Consider the following 19677-nt stretch of genomic DNA (forward strand, 5'->3'; position numbering starts at 1 on the left):
TTGTTGATTCAACTGCGTTGTCCACCTGCCTATGTAACACTTTCACTGTTCTATACTCAGTTGCGTGTCGCATTTCACTCGCGAATCCGAATAGTTAAAAATCACTTTCACTTAGTTGATTTCCCGGCCGATGCACCATATGTGGGGCGGCGAGTGAGTATATGCAAATTGCTTGTGAAATAAAGTTTGTTATTTAAACGTGGGAAAAACACTGCACTTCCCGGCTTTTGGAATGTTGTATAATGCTGTCTTTCGCCGTTCTCAACACTGGCTCTCTCTTTGCTTTTTGGCACCCAGAAAGTGATTTAACGAAACGTGGAGCCTGTAATGAGAGTTCCTAGTGCCCACTTAACCTGAGAATATTATTATAGCTGCAGCTTATAGCTCTGAAGAAGTAGGAGATTGTTCGGGATTTCTAATCAAAAACAATTTTCCTAAATAGTTGAGTATATTCTGAAATTCACTGATAACATCACAATTATCCCAACAGCGTAACAAACAGAGCAGTTCAGAGTCTAATTCGCTGATGCAACTATAAATGTCCGAATTGAATGTCAAACGAATGCTCGCCAAAATTTGATGAGAAAATCTCATCAAACGCCACGCTAAAATGATTGGTAGAATGTCTGTCCCGCGACGGCACGTGAAAATACAACAACACGCAAACTGAAGCTAGATAATGAAAATCAGAATTAATCCTTCACTTGTAATACTTTCACAGTTACGCGTATACATCGTAACTCAATACGGCACCCGAGGCAGTTTGTAGCAGCGCTACCGTAGCGAAGCGACTCCCGACACAGCTGACGTGCTATTCAGCGTCTGGAGAGAACTGGGGCCTTCCTTACTCGCGCAGTGCTCTTATATATATAGCCTCGGTGCGGACGGCTAAGAGAACGCCGGCTCTAACTTGGCTCTCACGACTGGCCGCTGGGCTAGTAACGCACCACTTCAAGTTACATAATAATTTATAGCTTCTTTTGCTGATGGCTTATGAAGCTGTTAATTTAATCGTGCATTTAGCACACAGGTAAGTATTTATAATAAAATTATGACGTGGCTAAGTTAAATATCTTGGGCGAGAGAAATAATTAAGTTACGCTGCACGCAGCCGATGAGCTCTGAACTGGTCCTTTTGAGATCCGCTATCGCTATAATTTTATAGGTATTCAAAAGAAACTTTTCACATCTTCATAGTCATAGCGGACCTCCAACCTATTTAAATCTAAACATCCTAGTCTTATTCATTAGCCTACTTAATCTATCTTGCTTCCTTCAGTTTTGAGATGAAAACCAGAAAATCATGAATTTCCACTAAAGTCTTAACCTGTGAAATCCAAAGTACTGTTTTTATTAAATCATTATGAAAGATGAGTCTAAATATAAATTTTGAAGTCTCTAGCTCTTTTCTGTTGCGCCAATGATTTTTTTAGAAAAACGTCCAAATTACAAAAATGGCTGAAGTTATCGAACTGATATTTAATACACATTAATTTAGTATTATTCCTTACATGCTGGAAAAGTTTCAGATCATTTGCTTGAATTTTAAGGTATTGCGCAACATTTATGACGTCAGAGCTAGTTACAGCAGACTGGCTGGCACACAATGGAAACTGATGTGAATTTACTACAACGTGAGTAGGCTGCTTCCCTACACCCTGATAGCTTTCGCCCACTTACTTTGTTAAACTTTGATTATAAGACTGTGGCGAGGGCAGTTAGTAGTAGGATGGCAGCTCTGATGGAAACGATTGTTGTAAAACATCAAAGCTGCGTACCTGGTCGTACCATACTCACCCCCATAGTCGAGTGTCGTGACGTGGTTTCGGTTGCTGCCATAACGTCCGTCCCTTGTGCCCTTGCTTTTTCTAGACTTCGATAACGCATTTGATCGTGTTAATCACGGCTTTCTGCTTCGGATTCTGGAGGCACTGGGTTTCACTGTTGACGCACGGCGAGTGCTCTCAAATCTGTTTACGGGTATTTCGGCTTCGGTGGTTGTTAATGGCCAACTACCACACCCGGTAAATATCTGCAGGGGAGTGCCTCAAGGAAGCCCGTTATCAATGACTTTGTTTGTGTTGTCTCTGGAGCCTCTACTTTGGATGCTAGCATCCCGGCTGACAGGTTGGATATTTTGCGGCGGGTCTATAGCTGTTCGTGCGTACGCGGATGACGTGATGCTTCTACTTCGCAATCCTATTGAGATCCCTCGACTGAAGGCTGTAATCGATGATTCTTGTCGGAGTTCAGATTCAAAACTTGATGAAGATAAATGCAAGCATCTTTCCTTGCGAGGTTTTGACGACGTGGTTGTTCCATGAGCTACTGCGGTGAATCGCCATACGTCTCTCAGTATCATTATTTTTCGTTGTCCACTCAAAGTGACGGCGCTCAGCTAGAAGTCTGTTACGAAAAACAATTCAGGGAGCGACACTAGATCATGAAAAGCGTTCTCTTACTCTGCTCCAAAAAGTCCGAATACTGGATACATATGTCCTATGCAAAGCTTGTTACGTGGTCCAAGTTTACACGCTTCTCTCGATTATGGCGAAGAAACTACAGCAGCTGTCTGCAATCAACGTGGGATCTCTCTTACTTTTTTATTTCGAATGTAATGTTGTTTCGTTTTTCTTCTACATTCAGATTCTATTCCAAACTATAAAAATACACTCCTGGAAATTGAAATAAGAACACCGTGAATTCATTGTCCCAGGAAGGGGAAACTTTATTGACACATTCCTGGGGTCAGATACATCACATGATCACACTGACAGAACCACAGGCACATAGACACAGGCAACAGAGCATGCACAATGTCGGCACTAGTACAGTGTATATCCACCTTTCGCAGCAATGCAGGCTGCTATTCTCCTATGGAGACGATCGTAGAGATGCTGGATGTAGTCCTGTGGAACGGCTTGCCATGCCATTTCCACCTGGCGCCTCAGTTGGACCAGCGTTCGTGCTGGACGTGCAGACCGCGTGAGACGATGCTTCATCCAGTCCCAAACATGCTCAATGGGGGACAGATCCGGAGATCTTGCTGGCCAGGGTAGTTGACTTACACCTGCTAGAGCACGTTGGGTGGCACGGGATACATGCGGACGTGCATTGCCCTGTTGGAACAGCAAGTTCCCTTGCCGGTCTAGGAATGGTAGAACGATGGGTTCGATGACGGTTTGGATGTCCCGTGCACTATTCAGTGTCCCCTCGACGATCACCAGTGGTGTACGGCCAGTGTAGGAGATCGCTCCCCACACCATGATGCCGGGTGTTGGCCCTGTGTGCCTCGGTCGTATGCAGTCCTGTGTATTGTGGCGCTCACCTGCACGACGCCAAACACGCATACGACCATCATTGGCACCAAGGCAGAAGCGACTCTCATCGCTGAAGACGACACGTCTCCATTCGTCCCTCCATTCACGCCTGTCGCGACACCACTGGAGGCGGGCTGCACGATGTTGGGGCGTGAGCGGAAGACGGCCTAACGGTGTGCGGGACCGTAGCCCAGCTTCATTGAGACGGTTGCGAATGGTCCTCGCCGATACCCCAGGAGCAACAGTGTCCCTAATTTGCTGGGAAGTGGCGGTGCGGTCCCCTACGGCACTGCGTAGGATCCTACGGTCTTGGCGTGCATCCGAGCGTCGCTGCGGTTCGGCCCCAGGTCGACGGGCACGTGCACCTTCCGCTGACCACTGGCGACAACATCAATGTACTGTGGAGACCTCACGCCCCACGTGTTGAGCAATTCGGCGGTACGTCCACCCGGCCTCCCGCATGCCCACTATACGCCCTCGCTCAAAGTCCGTCAACTGCACATACGGTTCACGTCCACGCTGTCGCGGCATGCTACCAGTGTTAAAGACTGCGACTGAGCTCCGTATGCCACGGCAAACTGGCTGACACTGACGGCGGCGGTGCACAAATGCTGCGCAGCTAGCGCCATTCGACGGCCAACACCGCGGTTCCTGGTGTGTCCGCTGTGCCGTGCGTGTGATCATTGCTTGTACAGCCCTCTCGCAGTGTCCGGAGCAAGTATGGTGGGTCTGACACACCGGTGTCAATGTGTTCTTTTTTCCATTTCCAGGAGTGTATATGAAAAACACAAAATTTAAAAAATTAATAATTACCAAAAACCATATAAAAATTGTTAATACATATCATGTGAGCTTGATAGTGGTTTGTCGGCTACGTTCTCGGTTTTTTTTATTATTGTTCTGTTCCCACAATAAATTTTTTCTCTCATTTGCAGCTTATATTACATGTTGATTTGACTATGGTCTACTGAAGTATCATGATAGTAAAAAGTCATTCTGATAATAAAAAATGTCTCAGACACACACATTGTGTTACATTTAAGCAGGAGATCCCGGGTTCGAGTCCCGGTCGTGGCACACATTTTCAACTGTTCCCGTTGATATTTATCAACACCTGTAAGCAGCTAATTCTCTGGAATTAATTATAATTTCATAGTATTAATCTCGTATCCCACATCATTAACTTAGGTATAAGGGACCCAACACACTTCTGTTGGGCACGACTACAGTTAGTTCTACTTCTGTCTTCAATATAATCACAAATCGATACCCCATGTGTAAGTACTTAAGTTAGCACGGAGACAAATTCTTTTCAGAAGTCAAAAAATGCAGCCTCCACTGACTGCTTTGATTCATAACTTCGAGGATTTCATGTAAGAAACGTGCTAACTGTGTTTCGCATGATTGATGCGTGGTGGTTGTAATCAGGGAGGTCATTCTTTTCGAGATCTCTTTTTGTATTTGAGCTCCGAAAATGTTTTAGGATTCTACAGCAAACTGACATAAATGACACAGGACGGTACCCTAGGAGACCACTTTCCATATCCTTCTTGCATGTAGGTGTGACTTGCGCCTTCTATCAATGACTCAGCTGCAAATTGTGTATATAGCCCGACCGGGATTCCATTGTGCTCTGGAGACTTGTCCAGTTTTGGTTATAGCGGTTCCTGCAGGCATAGGGCAGCGACTGGAAACTAATTTTGATGCTGTTGAAGGTCTTAACGTGTTGCTAGAATGTGTTTGGGTTTTTAAAGAGATATTTAGGTTAGATGCTACCAAGGCAGTGCTTGAACGCTCAGTACTATCCTCTTGACAGTCACACGCATTCCATTCAACACCTCTCTAGTTAGCCGGACGGGGTGGCCGAGCGGATCTAGGCGCTCAGTCCGAAACCGCGCGACTGCTACGGTCGCAAGTTCGAATCCTGCCTCTGGCATGGATGTGTGTGATGTCCTTAGGTTAGTTAGGTTTAAGTAGTTCTAAGTTTTAGGGGACTGATGACCACAGATGTTAAGTCCCATAGTGCTCAGAGCTATTCGAACCATTTTGAACCTCTCTAGTTATGACCTTGTTGGACACCTGTTAGCTTTTGTTTCATTAGAAGATTCTTTAGTTATCTTACATCTTGGAGGGTCTCCAAGACCCCTCCCCACCCCATCTCCATAAAAAAAAAACACCATGAACTGTTTTGCTGGTTATATAACTGTCTAGCGCAAGATAAACTGTTATTTTAAGCTGGAGACACAATTCTTAATCATGAAACTGCCCAGAGGTGTATGTTTACAGTTCCTCTTTGAGGTATGACACGACTGACTCTTTATCTAGATTACTGAACGTTTAGATCTTCCTACTCATTGTTCGCTGCAGTTTGTACTTCTATAATCTTACGGTCACTGATAGCATCTACAGTATGTACATCCTCAAAGAAGTCAAGTCTTTTTGATACCATTAGATCCAATATATTCCCGTCTTGAATGGGCTTTCGGATTATCTGCTGTAGGTAGTTTTCAGAGAAAGCATTGACTGATGTTTCGCAGGAGGCATTGTTGTAAGATTGAAGTCTCCCCCATTCGGGACAGTCTCACAGGGGACCTTCCGTATTAGCCAGCTGAGGTTTTCTCCTAAATTTTCTGCTACCTCTGGGGGTGGGTGGTTGGTCGATAGGATTAAATTTAAAGTTCGCAACCACCATTGCTGCAGGGACAATATCGCACGCAATTTCACTTCTGTCTTTTGCGTTTGTGTCACATCTCCACTGTTGACTGCTGAAGTGAAATTAACTAGTCAGTGTAAGTCGAAAGAAAAGCAGAAACAATAATAATAGAATTTTCTTACCTTTAAGTTCCTACTGTCAGTTGCTAGTCAGTCTGTTCTTTTCCAAATCGTTACATTTTTCACTGGAATAGTTTACGCCTCTTAGCACATCGGACTTTTAAAAGTTAATGAAAATTTTACGCTTAGTAAAGTGTTAATGAAAATGGCAAACAAGGCTGTCTACTCATGCACCTTGGTAAGTTTATTTCCTATTTTCTGTTGCACTGTTGATATCAGCATTGTTATTATAGGGTTCATAACTAATTTGAACACAATTTAATATTCTCTTATACCACACAGATCTTTAGCCGCTTTGTAAACTGGTATTTACCCCTATTCATAATCTTATAAACAAGACTACTTACTGAACCGTCTGTGGAGAGTTTATAACTTCAAATAAAAATATCGCGTGATAGGAAAATAATGGTTTGGTTTTTTTACTATTGATACTACGAGGGCTACTCGGAAAGTAAGTAGCGATAGGTCGCGAAAGGGAAACCACAGTGAAAATCAAAACTGTTCTATTTGCAACAGTTATCTGCAATTTCCAGCTACTTACATCCATGGTCGCCGATCCGACTTAGACGTTTGTGATCGCGTTGTACCAACTTTCCAATACCCTCGTTACAGAAGGCAGCCGCCAGTGCTTTCCGCCAATTCTCTACGCTAGCCTACAGCTCGTTGTCTGAGCCAAAATGTTATCTTCATAGTCACAGGTTCATGTGAGCAGAGATGAAACTCAAAGGGAGACAATTACGGGCTGTATTGTGGGTAATCAAACATTTCCAACTGAAAACGATCTTCATTGTCCCTGCAGAATGCGGCTGAGAATTGTCTTGAGGAAGAAAACACACGACAGTTACGTAACGTTGGCTGCATAGCTTCAGGCGAAATTTCTCACCATGCCCTCGTACTTGGCGGGAGACACTATTGTTCTAGGTATCTTTATGTGCTCCCTGTGTGGTCAGAACTAAAAAGAACGACATAATGCCATCGACGGGAATACTAGAGACACTGCTCAACACACCTGTGCAAATCTTCATCGGGTTTTCACTGTGGTTTCCATTTAGCGACCGATCGTTCTTTGCTTTCCGAATAGCTCTCGTATCATATAGAAGGACAAACGAATGAATTCTTTTACCCAATAATATTGTTTCACGCACATAACAGTTCTACACAGTGTTCATGATGCATTGGCGTATTTAATGAAAATCGTAACCATTTGTTACTTGTAATGGCGGAAATAATTGCAGAGGTACATTATTTCACGTTATACAGAGGTGAAATTGATTATATGCAAAATTAACGCCAGGTGTCTGTCATTACTGTATAGGACCTCCAGCGGGCAGTACCAGCGATATCACAGAATAATTAATTTCAGTGGCAGGATTTGTATCGTAAGTTATTAGCATGGATATAAACTTCTGCGTTATTCTACTGCTGCAATTTGTTTGATTTCGAGATATTAGCGAGAGAGCATTTGGTAACCCAAATAAACGAAAAAAATTGTTACAGGTCGTTAAATAGCCACTTGTGCAGTGATACGAAATGAGTCTAAGACTGATTACTGCATCTATGTTATATTCTCCATCTTATGCGCTCTTTATTTTAAACGTTGATTCTGAAAACTTTTACTTCTATAAATTTATATAACTTTACATCACAAAGCAGTATTCCATAATTTAAAAACAACGCGAATTGCGAGTTTGTTGTATTGACAAATTTGGAATGCTAATATAAAATTAAAAAGAAAAATATATCAATGGTATTTATCCAAGGATGGTGAAAACTAATATATGTTTGACATATTCTGGCGTTTCTGTTTCTAACGGAACATCTTTCGCGGATAAAAAGCTTTCCTTAACAAAAGAAACATTTTCTTATCATTTCTCCGAATTTCATTCCAGAATTATGTGTTTATTGCCAAGTGATCTGCGTTTCCTCCTTGGATGGTGGCCAGCCTGCTCACAAAGAATGGAGCTTGTAAGATATTATAATATTTCCTTCCTGTTATTGAGAGGCGGCAGTATAGCATTTGACGTCATCAGAGCATTGGGGGCAGATAAATATGGGGGGGATTAACCTCGATATCTGTACATATTTGGTTAAAGAACTATCTTCATGTGTAGGTTTTGTGACAGATAGTAATGAGTCTGTGAATTTGAGTAAGTAAGCAATCATCTGTTAGAACATGTGTTCCTACTGTCTACTGCACTGGATTGGGTGGAACTTTATCACTACTGCTTTGTCAGTAAGTTATGAATTAACTAAAACCCAGCAGACACTTCAGTGACAAACATAATAATAAATTATTACTGTGGGGGTGTCTGCGTACCTGATGCATGCCTTTAGAGTGGCATTCGACGCAGACATAAGGCTGTTCGAATCCTAATGGTGGATGAATTCGCACAGTCAGTGTTTGGCCCGCAATGGGAGGAGAGGTGGTGACGTGAAGTTTTTTGTCAGCAGTCTTCGCGCCAACGTCCTGTACTAAATTCAAAACCTCTCCGAAGTGTCTCATGAAGTGTGAGCTTCTGACATTGTTGACGGTGACCCGTCAATCGGGCGGCTCCCTTGGTGCTATTTGATGGAGGTAAACTACGTGCCGGCACCATTCTATCATCATCATCATCATCATCATCATCATTTTCATCATCGTCGTCATACAACAAAAACACAGCACTGCTCTACAGACGTATCCATTATATATCACCTACCCTCTAGAAATACAGATCACAAAGTTTCACGTATCCGTAAAGAAATGTATAATTGGAAGTGCACCATTTTTCATTTCTAGGCATTAGGTTGCAAGTAGTCACACTTGCAACCATTTGGAATTCATATCGAGATCTGAATATTTTGGAAGAACTTTTCAGTCGGCGGTTCCGTATAGATATGTGTCATCACAAAACAGATTGCGGCTAATATTAATGTTGTATGCCAGGACTTTATAATTTTTGGAGGTTGGCAATCTGGACTACCTCTTCCTTTGAAGGTGTTAAGAATTAAGTTTTTTTTAGCAAAATAGTTTTGTCGCAGTACCTCCAGTTTTGTTGAGTTTCCAGCTCTTCGCACTTGTTAACTCGCCCTGTAGACTGAGCGCTAATTCGTCTTCTTGCTCTTGCGAAGAGAACCCTCGTTCGTTGTTTCCGGTATTTACAGTTCCTGCGAAATTATCGCGAGCTGCACCAGGAGTCCTCTGCGCCTTGGCGGTGTACTGTGCTCCACTCATTGGACTCCGGACAAGCCCCGGGGGACCGGTGGCCAAGTGCTGTGTTCTACCGTGCCGTACTGTACTGTATATCACCGACAGTCCGGACCGCAAGAAGTTGCCGTGTTTTGCGGCACGCGGCCGACCTGGACGCTCCAACGCACTTTGGCAGTCGCGGGGAGAGAGGGACGGACCAGCTGCAGCACAGGCAGCCCATGGTTTTTACCATGGTAACGGTGGGGTTAACAGCAGCCAGCCCTTCTATTGTAAATTAGCCTTGTAGCCGCGCTGCTATCGCTGGCCACCAGCCTCCAAACGTGCTCTCTCTCTCTCTCTCTCTCTCTCTCTCTCTCAATCTTTCCTGCATCTCTCTTACTTACAACTGCCCTCCTCCACGCCCTCCTATCACTTCTAACATTTACTAACAACTCTTCTCCTCTTGTGTTTCACTGCAACACTCATGCGATGGCCATCTACATAATTACACACCACCACTGCGGCTGTGGAACGGAAGGGCTGGGATTTGTGGGACTTTGTCTCTTTTTCTAGGTAACGTAACTTGGTCACAAAATATAAATGTAACCATAGCCACAGCTCCCTTAGATTACACGAGCTTTTTACAGAACTCGGCCTCTTGTGGCCGTTATCAGAAACACGCAGTGACATTCAGTAAAAAAGTGCAGTGGTCTCTACTGAAAACGCACCACCCCGTGGACGATTTCAAGACGGCTGTGTACATACTACAAAGTGCTTAAGCGTATCCTCATGATACATCATGATAAAAACTCACGATAAACCTACAGAAGCATCCTCGCTCCCAGGTGCAACGATATTGTGTTCGAATAATACACACAAAATGTGCTTGGTATTAAGATACTTTAACAATAGAAACAAGTTCAAAATATATTCAAAAGCTAAAAGCAATGAAGTAATTAAATGAAATGGAAGTAATGTGTCATCTCAGTGACGTCAACAGGAAATGTGACCCACCATAAAATGTTTTAACTGAAGTAAGAATTGAGGGAAGTTCAAAAAGTAAGTTTCAAGTTATGATAAGTCAGTGCTGCTTACTGTTCATAGTGACACAGGTGCCTGATACTATTTTTGTACATAGCCAACATCTCTGTAGTTTGCGGTCGGAACGTTCTACAAATCTTTGATTTCCTCGTCGGTAGAAATCCACTCCTTGGTCAGTTGAAATGGTTCAAATGGCTCTGAGCACTATGGGACTCAACTGCTGAGGTCATTAGTCCCCTAGAACTTAGAACTAGTTAAACCTAACTAACCTAAGGACATCACAAACATCCATTCCCGAGGCTGGATTCGAACCTGCGACCGTAGCGGTCTTGCGGTTCCAGACTGCAGCGCCTTTAACCGCACAGCCACTTCGGCCGGCTCCTTGGTCAGTGAACCATTCGACAATTGCTGTGTGGACGTCCTCATCGCTGAAAAATGTCTTGCCCACTGTTTCAGTTTCCCAAAAGGATGAAAATCACGTGGCGCAAACCACACGCCGACGGAAATCTCATTTACATGCATGTCCGAAGAAACACTGCATCTTTCTTCTTAACTACAAAGACACTGCAGTATCGTATTTATCCGCCAGTACCATGCAATGACTTCCAGTTAAAATGTCCTCCCCTGTGTGGCAATTACATAATGTACGAATACAGGCTGTGTTTCAGGGGCAACGAAATATCAAAGTTTGGGTCTGGTACGGAAAAAAAAGCGGTAAACGTGAAAGCGGGAAATCGGGTTCGAGTCCCGGCCCGACATAAATATTCACTGTCATCATTCCCTTATAAAGTTAATGATCGTCTGTATTCGGAACTGCGAGTACATCCCATGTACTAATATGAGTATCGCAGCATTCCAACTGCTATTCATAGACTCGACCAACTGACCGAAAGATAAAATACCACCTGTGATCTAAAGTTAGCCAGCTAGAGGAGTCCTATGCAACCATCTTTCGTGGGAGAAAAGAACCTCTGTAAAAGCTAAAATACACAAAATCAGACCTTCGTATCGCGTAGCATCATTGTCTGTAAACGAACTGCAAAGAATTATTCACGACTTCCTGTGAACTAAAGTCAAATTCATGTAGACCGTAGAGGAACTTTGTCGTCACTTACTTTATAAAACGTTGACAGTAACGTACACAAAAAGTTTGATGTCAACTACACAAAGAAAAAATTGCGACGTTGCCTATAATTTACCACTACAAGTTTCCGATATTTAACAGGGTTAGTTTAAGAAATTTGCTAGTATAATGTTACCTTTAAAATATGCATTTACCATTATCAATTCAAATAATGTTTAGAAGTGATGTACTGAATTTTCTAATACGTTCTTTATTCCAAGTAATTAATTAAATTACGGAAAGTCGTAATGGGAAGCACAGATGAAATGAGTTCAGTGTATATAAATGATAATCATGGATAAAATTAATCTGGATGGATGTAAAACGTTATTAAGCCAATAGTTAATAGGCATGGAAACAACAAAAACAAAAATGATATCGAGGACGTAAAAATAATTGGCCATAGTAAACTGTTTTACAACGTAGCTGAAAACGAACTGGAAGAGCGTATTATCATGTTCGAAAATATTATGTCCAGTTGAAACATTTAGGAAAGGATGGAGGAGTATTGGTGTTCATCGTCCTGTCGACAACGAGGTCATTAGACAGGGAGTACAACCTCGGATTGTGTCAGGGATGGGGAAGGAAATCGGTCGTGCTCCTTTAAATGTACTATCCCGGAATTTGCCTGTGGTGATTAATGGAAATCACGGGAAAATTAAATATGGATCGCCGAACGCAAAACTGAACCGTCGTCGTGCCGAATACGTTTCGTCCACTACGCTAACCGGTGCCCCATTCCGCTCGGTTTAGCCGTGCAGATGTAATAAAACTTAGATATTGCAAATCGTTCCTGATTGTCCAGTAATACAATGCAGAAGAAGCCATGGCAGGCAATAAGTGAGCTCAAGGGCCCACTCGAGAAATATAACCGAACCCATTACTTTTTCTAACGCTGTGGTGGGTGAATGTTTTGTAAAACTTTGCAGAATTAGAAAAGTCATTTCACCTTTCCTCTATAAAACAACTAGGGGCCCCCAAGTGATAATGCACGAAAATATCACCCATATACAATCCAGCACCATTCAGTTCAAAGTGTTTCAATAAGATGTGGCGGGACGTACTAATGCAGCTGCGTTTTCAATCAAAGGGCACCAACTCTCTCCGGTAGCAATGTACCCAAAATATTTTTAAATAAATGCGAGCAGGAATTGTTACACTAGAAATCAGATAGCACTCACAGCTGGTTAAAGTTTTTTGTAACTGAAAGTAATTGATTTGCACAGTAAATTTAATTCAGTTTATTCCTGAGAACTTACAATGAAATTGAGGACTTATACACTGAAGAGCCAAAGAACCTGGTACACCTGCTTAATATCACGTAGAGGCCCCGCGAACACGCATAAGTGTCGCAACACAACGGGGCTTGGACTAGACTAGTATCTGGAGTAGTGCTGCAGGGGATTAACACCATGAATCTCAAACAGTCCCCTGCTGACATTCAGGGGCTATGGATTCATGAAGTTGTCTCCATACCCGTACACGTCCATCCGCTCGAGACAATTTGAAACGAGACTCGTCCGACCACATAACATGTGTCCAGTTATTAGCAGTCTAATGTCCGTGTTCACGGGTACAAGCGGGGCGTAAGGCTTTGTATCGTGCAGTCAGTGCAGTCATCAAGGTTACACGAGTGGCCCTTCGGCTCCGATAGCCCATATCGATGATGTTTCGTTGAATGTTCGCACGCTGACACTTGTTGTTGGCCCAGCATTGAAATCTATAGCAATTTGCGTAAGGTTTGCACTTCCATCACGCTGAACAATTCTCTTCAGTTGTTGTTGGTCCTGTTCTTGCAGTATCTTTTTCCGGCCGCAGAGATGTCAGAGATTCGTTGTTTTACTGGATTCCTGATATTCACGGTACACTCATGAAATGGCCGTACGGGATCCGCACTTCATCGCTACCTCGGAGATGCTGTGTCCTATTGCTCATGCGCTGACTATAACACCACGTTGAAACACCCTTAAATCTTGATAATCTACCATTGCAGCAGCAGTAACCGATCTAACAACTACGCCAGACAGTTGTATTATACAGGCGTTGCCTACCGCAGCTCTATATTCTGCCTGTTTACATATCTCTGTGCTTGAATACGCTTGCCTATATCAGTTTCTTTGGCGCTTCAGTGCATATCAGTGGAAGTTATCACCTAATTCACGACAAATCCCGTAAGTTTTTCCCAGGAGAATCGTTTACGTTCCACAGCACTGGTCCAGGCCTGTAGTGACTCACTGGCTTCACACTAAAATTACTCTAAGTCCAACTTGTAGCTCAGTATAACAGCCTAAAATTCATAAAATCCCCCGAGCTTGTCCTATTCGCAGTCGACACACATACAAAATTCTCTAAATCCAGAGTGGGTGCACAGAATAATCCAGCACATTCAAAACTGAGAAAAAGTCAAAAGTTCCTTCAAACGACCCACCGTGAAATTCTGAGTCCAGAGATGGGGAATAACAATAATACAGCACACACAAACCGCGCCTATGATGCCCCTCATCAAACACAGCGACTCACAGAGACTGCCCTCTAGACAAATCTGTACCGAACTCCCCATATAAAGATAGCTGCTGGCCTTATGAAATTCATAATTTAAGCTTTTAACATACCTATTATACATCAGTTTACAGGAAATTTTCCGAGGAATCTCATGCTACAGAAGAAAACGAACAGCATGAGATTCTACAGTTCGTTGTTTCTGTTTGGTACTGTTTCTTAATAACTGACATTTTCTTTAGCTCTTCTTAGGTTTTTAGGGATTTGTATGAATAAGTTATTTAAACTGCACAGTCTAATTATTTTCTGTTTATTTCTTGTTCACGGTGCTGCCAATAAGTTTAGGAATTTTATAGCGTTTTAGCAAGAAGAACTGTTTTTAATGCGTGAAATGCATATGACGGCCTGTCATTTAATAATGATACAGTTTCAGTGAGTCTACTAAGACTGTCTCATACATTTACGAGATGTTTCCGTAGACAGCTTATTTGTTGTAATCGCCCAACACGCTGCCGAAATATTTGCTTTCATGGATCAGTAGAGATTCATAAACTCCTGGAAATTGAAATAAGAACACCGTGAATTCATTGACCCAGGAAGGGGAAACTTTATTGACACATTCCTGGGGTCAGATACATCACATGATCACACTGACAGAACCACAGGCACATAGACACAGGCAACAGAGCATGCACAATGTCGGCACGAGTACAGTGTATATCCACCTTTCGCAGCAATGCAGGCTGCTATTCGCCCATGGAGACGATCGTAGAGATGCTGGATGTAGTCCTGTGGAACGGCTTGCCATGCCATTTCCACCTGGCGCCTCAGTTGGACCAGCGTTCGTGCTGGACGTGCAGACCGCGTGAGACGACGCTTCATCCAGTCCCAAACATGCTCAATGGGGGACAGATCCGGAGATGTTGCTGGCCAGGGTAGTTGACTTACACCTTCTAGAGCACGTTGGGTGGCACGGGATACATGCGGACGTGCATTGTCCTGTTGGAACAGCAAGTTCCCTTGCCGGTCTAGGAATGGTAGAACGATGGGTTCGATGACGGTTTGGATGTACCGTGCACTATTCAGTGTCCCCTCGACGATCACCAGTGGTGTACGGCCAGTGTAGGAGATCGCTCCCCACACCATGATGCTGGGTGTTGGCCCTGTGTGCCTCGGTCGTATGCAGTCCTGATTGTGGCGCTCAACTGCACGGCGCCAAACACGCATACGACCATCATTGGCACCAAGGCAGAAGCGACTCTCATCGCTGAAGACGACACGTCTCCATTCGTCCCTCCATTCACGCCTGTCGCGACACCACTGGAGGCGGGCTGCACGATGTTGGGGCGTGAGCGGAAGACGGCCTGACGGTGTGCGGGACCGTAGCCCAGCTTCATGGAGACGGTTGCGAATGGTCCTCGCCGATACCCCAGGAGCAACAGTGTCCCTAATTTGCTGGGAAGTGGCGGTGCGGTCCCAGGTCGACGGGCACGTGCACCTTCCGCCGACCACTGGCGACAACATCGATGTACTGTGGAGACCTCACGCCCCACGTGTTGAGCAATTCGGCGGTACGTCCACCCGGCCTCCCGCATGCCCACTATACGCCCTCGCTCAAAGTCCGTCAACTGCACATACGGTTCACGTCCACGCTGTCGCGGCATACTACCAGTGTTAAAGACTGCGATGGAGCTCCGTATGCCACGGCAAACTGGCTGACACTGACGGCGGCGGTGCACAAATGCTGCGCAGCTAGCGCCATTCGACGGCCAACACCGCGGTTCCTGGTGTGTCCGCTGTGCCGTGCGTGTGATCATTGCTTGTACAGCCCTCTCGCAGTGTCCGGAGCAAGTATGGTGGGTCTGACACACCGGTGTCAATGTGTTCTTTTTTCCATTTCCAGGAGTGTAGTATTTAATTTACAGTAACCTAAAGACTAATGCAGATATCGAAAGCACGTCTTCACTCGCTTAATCGTCTCTTTTTCTTTGGTATTAAGGTGAGCCTACTGGCTTCTCAGTGACGCATTTTCAGCATTAGTTGCTAATTTCGGAACAAGTCTAGTTTTCACACAGTCGTGCAAATGCGGCCACGAGAAGGTTTCCATTGCCACTCTTCAATCACCCGATTATTTTCCGTCGGGAGGCAGCGCGTGTCTCTCCTTGTGCTTTTCATGTCTTAAAGACACAGCCATCTGCAGAGAGACGTATGAACTGGCCCTCCACGTGCTACTGTCAAACAGTCGCACCTGGATCTCAACAGCCGGCTAGACACTCGCGGTCGCGTGTTTGGTCTGAAATCAGAGTATCCCGACAACCCAGTGAGTTGTCTCCTGACACGAGGGAAATAGTAAAAGCTGTATGCCAACTTTCAACGCCTGGCCAAGAAGCCTCTCAACTCACGAGCAGCCCATGTGCGAAGAAAATCGAATAGAAGAAATCATCAGATTCATTAAATACAAACTGTCGACTTACGCAAAGTGTGCAGTATTCCGGAAAGGAGTGAAAAATTATACTGCAATGTCTACAAATAGTGATGTAATAACAAAAATATGGAATAATTTCTTAAAAGTAGTCCTAGCACATATATCTATTCTCAGGGACATAGTTTATAACAGTGGACGTGTAGAACACTAAGATTTGTGTGTTTATTTTTCTCATAATTTCCATTCTATGAATGAAATACCCGAAAATACATCCTGCGTTTGAAGAGGTCACGGTTTAGATAAATTTATAATTTACTATTTTGGGAAAGACAAATAAAGTCTCAAATACCTTACAACTTAGGCAACTTTGCCACCGAGTGGTGTGGTGCAACGATTATCACACTCAGTTCGCGTTCGGAAGAATTACGGTTCAAACCCGCGGCTGGCTGTCCTAATTTAGGCTTTCCGTGAGTTCCCTAAATCGCTTCAGACAAATGCTGGGATGGTTCCTGTGAGAAAGCACGGCCGACTTCGTTCCCCATCCTTCCCTAATCCGATTGGACCGATGACCTAGCTGTTGGTCCCCTCCCCCAAAATCAAGCAACCAACCAACCAACCAACGAACTTTGCCGTAAGTACGGACTTAGGAAAATAGGCCGCAATAGTGAAGGAAAAGAATGGTATGGACGATGATGCGGTAAGAACGGAAGAAGAAAATATCTCTCTCTCTCTCTCTCTCTGTGTGTGTGTGTGTGTGTGTGTGTGTGTGTGTGTGTGAGAGAGAGAGAGAGAGAGAGATAGAGAGAGAGAGGTAGAGGTTCAGGGAGCGTAGAAGGGCACTTATCTCTCGTTTCTGATGCCGCAACTGTCACGGACTTGCTGTTTATAGACGCCTGAGACGAAACTTGAGTTTCAAAGTAGCATCGCCGCAGCGGCGTTCGCGGATAATGTTTGCCCGCTAACTGCAGGCCCGGCTCCGCTGGCATTCACAACTGCCTCACCCTGATTGCCACTGGCCGTAATGAGCAACTCTGTGAGGAGAGCGACGCGACGGCGGAACCGCCCCCTCCCCCTCCCCCGCCGCCTCCCACGTAAGCGGCAGAACTCGTCCGCAGACTGGGACCGCTTACGCATGAATAATACCGCCGGTCCCGCATTAAACCCCGTGGGAACCGCGCAGTCTCCTCCGCTTCCGCTTCCTCCCACTCGGTGCTCTAGTCTAGCGCCCCACTCCCGACTCCCATCCACCCGTGCAACCCTCGCGGCCGGATGACAGAGCTGCGGACACAGAGTAAACTCCACACAGCCTGGAGAGCTCCGTCGCTTCCAGACGTTCACCACCGCAGAGACGTCCGCCCGCAGACCTGATACTTTAGATCTTTATCCGGGCGAACGAACGCTTAGCTATACAGGGTCACGATGAAAGCTGCTTTAAAAATTTCATGTCTCGATGTAAATTTTCGTTCTGATGATAAAGCTCCTGTATGTCCGACCATTTCGAGCTGAAAGATGTTGCAACGTTTCATGTACATCTACGTGATTACTCTGCAGTTCACACTCAAGTCTTTTGAAGAGGGTTCACAGAATTACTTTCAGACTATTATTCTGCGTTTCCACTCTCGAACAGCGTGTGGGAGAAATCTCTGTATATCATAAATTGAAGAGCCCTGCTCCTTCCTATCTGTAATTTCGGGCTTATCTCAGCCACTACTGTATGGATTTTCGTCCATGTTTTCTTAATAGTAATGTATGTAATTTATAAATATTGCATATACATTTTCTGTACGATCATGAATTAAAGTCAACAGCCTCTGAGAAAAAGATGCCATTGCCATCTAGCGGTGAATGGCAGAAGCACGGAATGTTGCTGCAAGATCGAGAGGATCCGTTTGATCTTCACTACTCACAAGGGAACATCCCCATTGCACCCCCCAAAGATTTAGTTATAAGTTGGCACAGTGGATAGGCCTTGAAAACTGAACACAGATCGATCGAGAAAACAGGAAGAAGTTGTGTGGAACTATGAAAAAATAAGCAAAATATACAAACTGGGTCGTCCATGCGTAAGATAGGCCATATTAAGGGCAATGTGAGGCGAGGAGCGGCGTGGTCCCGTGGTCCCGTGGTTAGCGTGAACAGCTGCGGAACGAGAGGTCCTTGGTTCAACTCTTCTCTCGACCGAAAATTTTAACTTTTTATTTTCAGTTTATGTGAAAAACTCTTGTTTTCATCACTTTTTTTGGAGTGATTATTACATCCACAAGAAAACCTAAATCGGGCAAGGTAGAAGAAACTTTTCACCCATTCGCCAAGTGTACTAGTTAGGTGGGTCGACAACATATTTCTGTCATGTGACGCACATGCTGTCACCAGTGTCGTATACAAAATATCAGACGTGTTTTCCTGTGGAGGAATCGGTTGACCTATGACCTTGCGATCAAATGTTTTCGGTTCCCATTGGAGAGGCACATCCTTTCGTCATCTAATCACACGGTTTTGCGGTGCGGTTGCGAAACACAGACACTAAACTTATTACAGTGAACAGAGACGTCAATGAACGAACGGACAGATCATAACTTTGCGAAAATAAAGAAAGCATAATTTTCAGTGGAGGGCAGATTTGAACCAAGGACCTCTCGCTCCGCAGCTGTTCACGCTAACCACGGGACCACGGCGCTCCTCGCCCGACACTGCTCTTAATATTGCCTATCTTACACATGGACGACCCAGTTTGTATATTTTGCTTATTTTTTCATAGTTCCACACAACTTCTTCCTGTTTTATCGATCGATCTGTGTTCAGTTTTTCAAGGCCTATCCATTGTGCCAACTTATAACTAAATCTGAGGGGGTGCGATGGGGATGTTCCCTTGTCAGTGCAGCGGCGGAGGTCGTGCGCTCTCCCCGGGACATTATGGTCGCTACTGTATGAGCTGTTCCCGTTTTCTGTTCTGAGGTTTGTACATTCTCTGCTGTCAGGGATTTTTCCTTTGTGGGTGCACTGGTGCGGAGTGCACTCAGCCTCGCGATGCCAGTTGAGCAGCTGCTTGACCTCAGTAGCAGCGGCTCCACGGTCTGGAAAGTCTGCAAAGTGACCGGGAGAGGATGACACGACATCTGATACACATACCTTAGGCCTTCGAAACATGGCGAGGAACTCGTTTATATACACTCCTGGAAATTGAAATAAGAACACCGTCAATTCATTGTCCCAGGAAGGGGAAACTTTATTGACACATTCCTGGGGTCAGATACATCACATGATCACA

Source organism: Schistocerca cancellata, chromosome 1 (assembly GCF_023864275.1).
Source record: "Schistocerca cancellata isolate TAMUIC-IGC-003103 chromosome 1, iqSchCanc2.1, whole genome shotgun sequence".
Taxonomy (NCBI): Eukaryota; Metazoa; Arthropoda; class Insecta; order Orthoptera; family Acrididae; genus Schistocerca; species Schistocerca cancellata.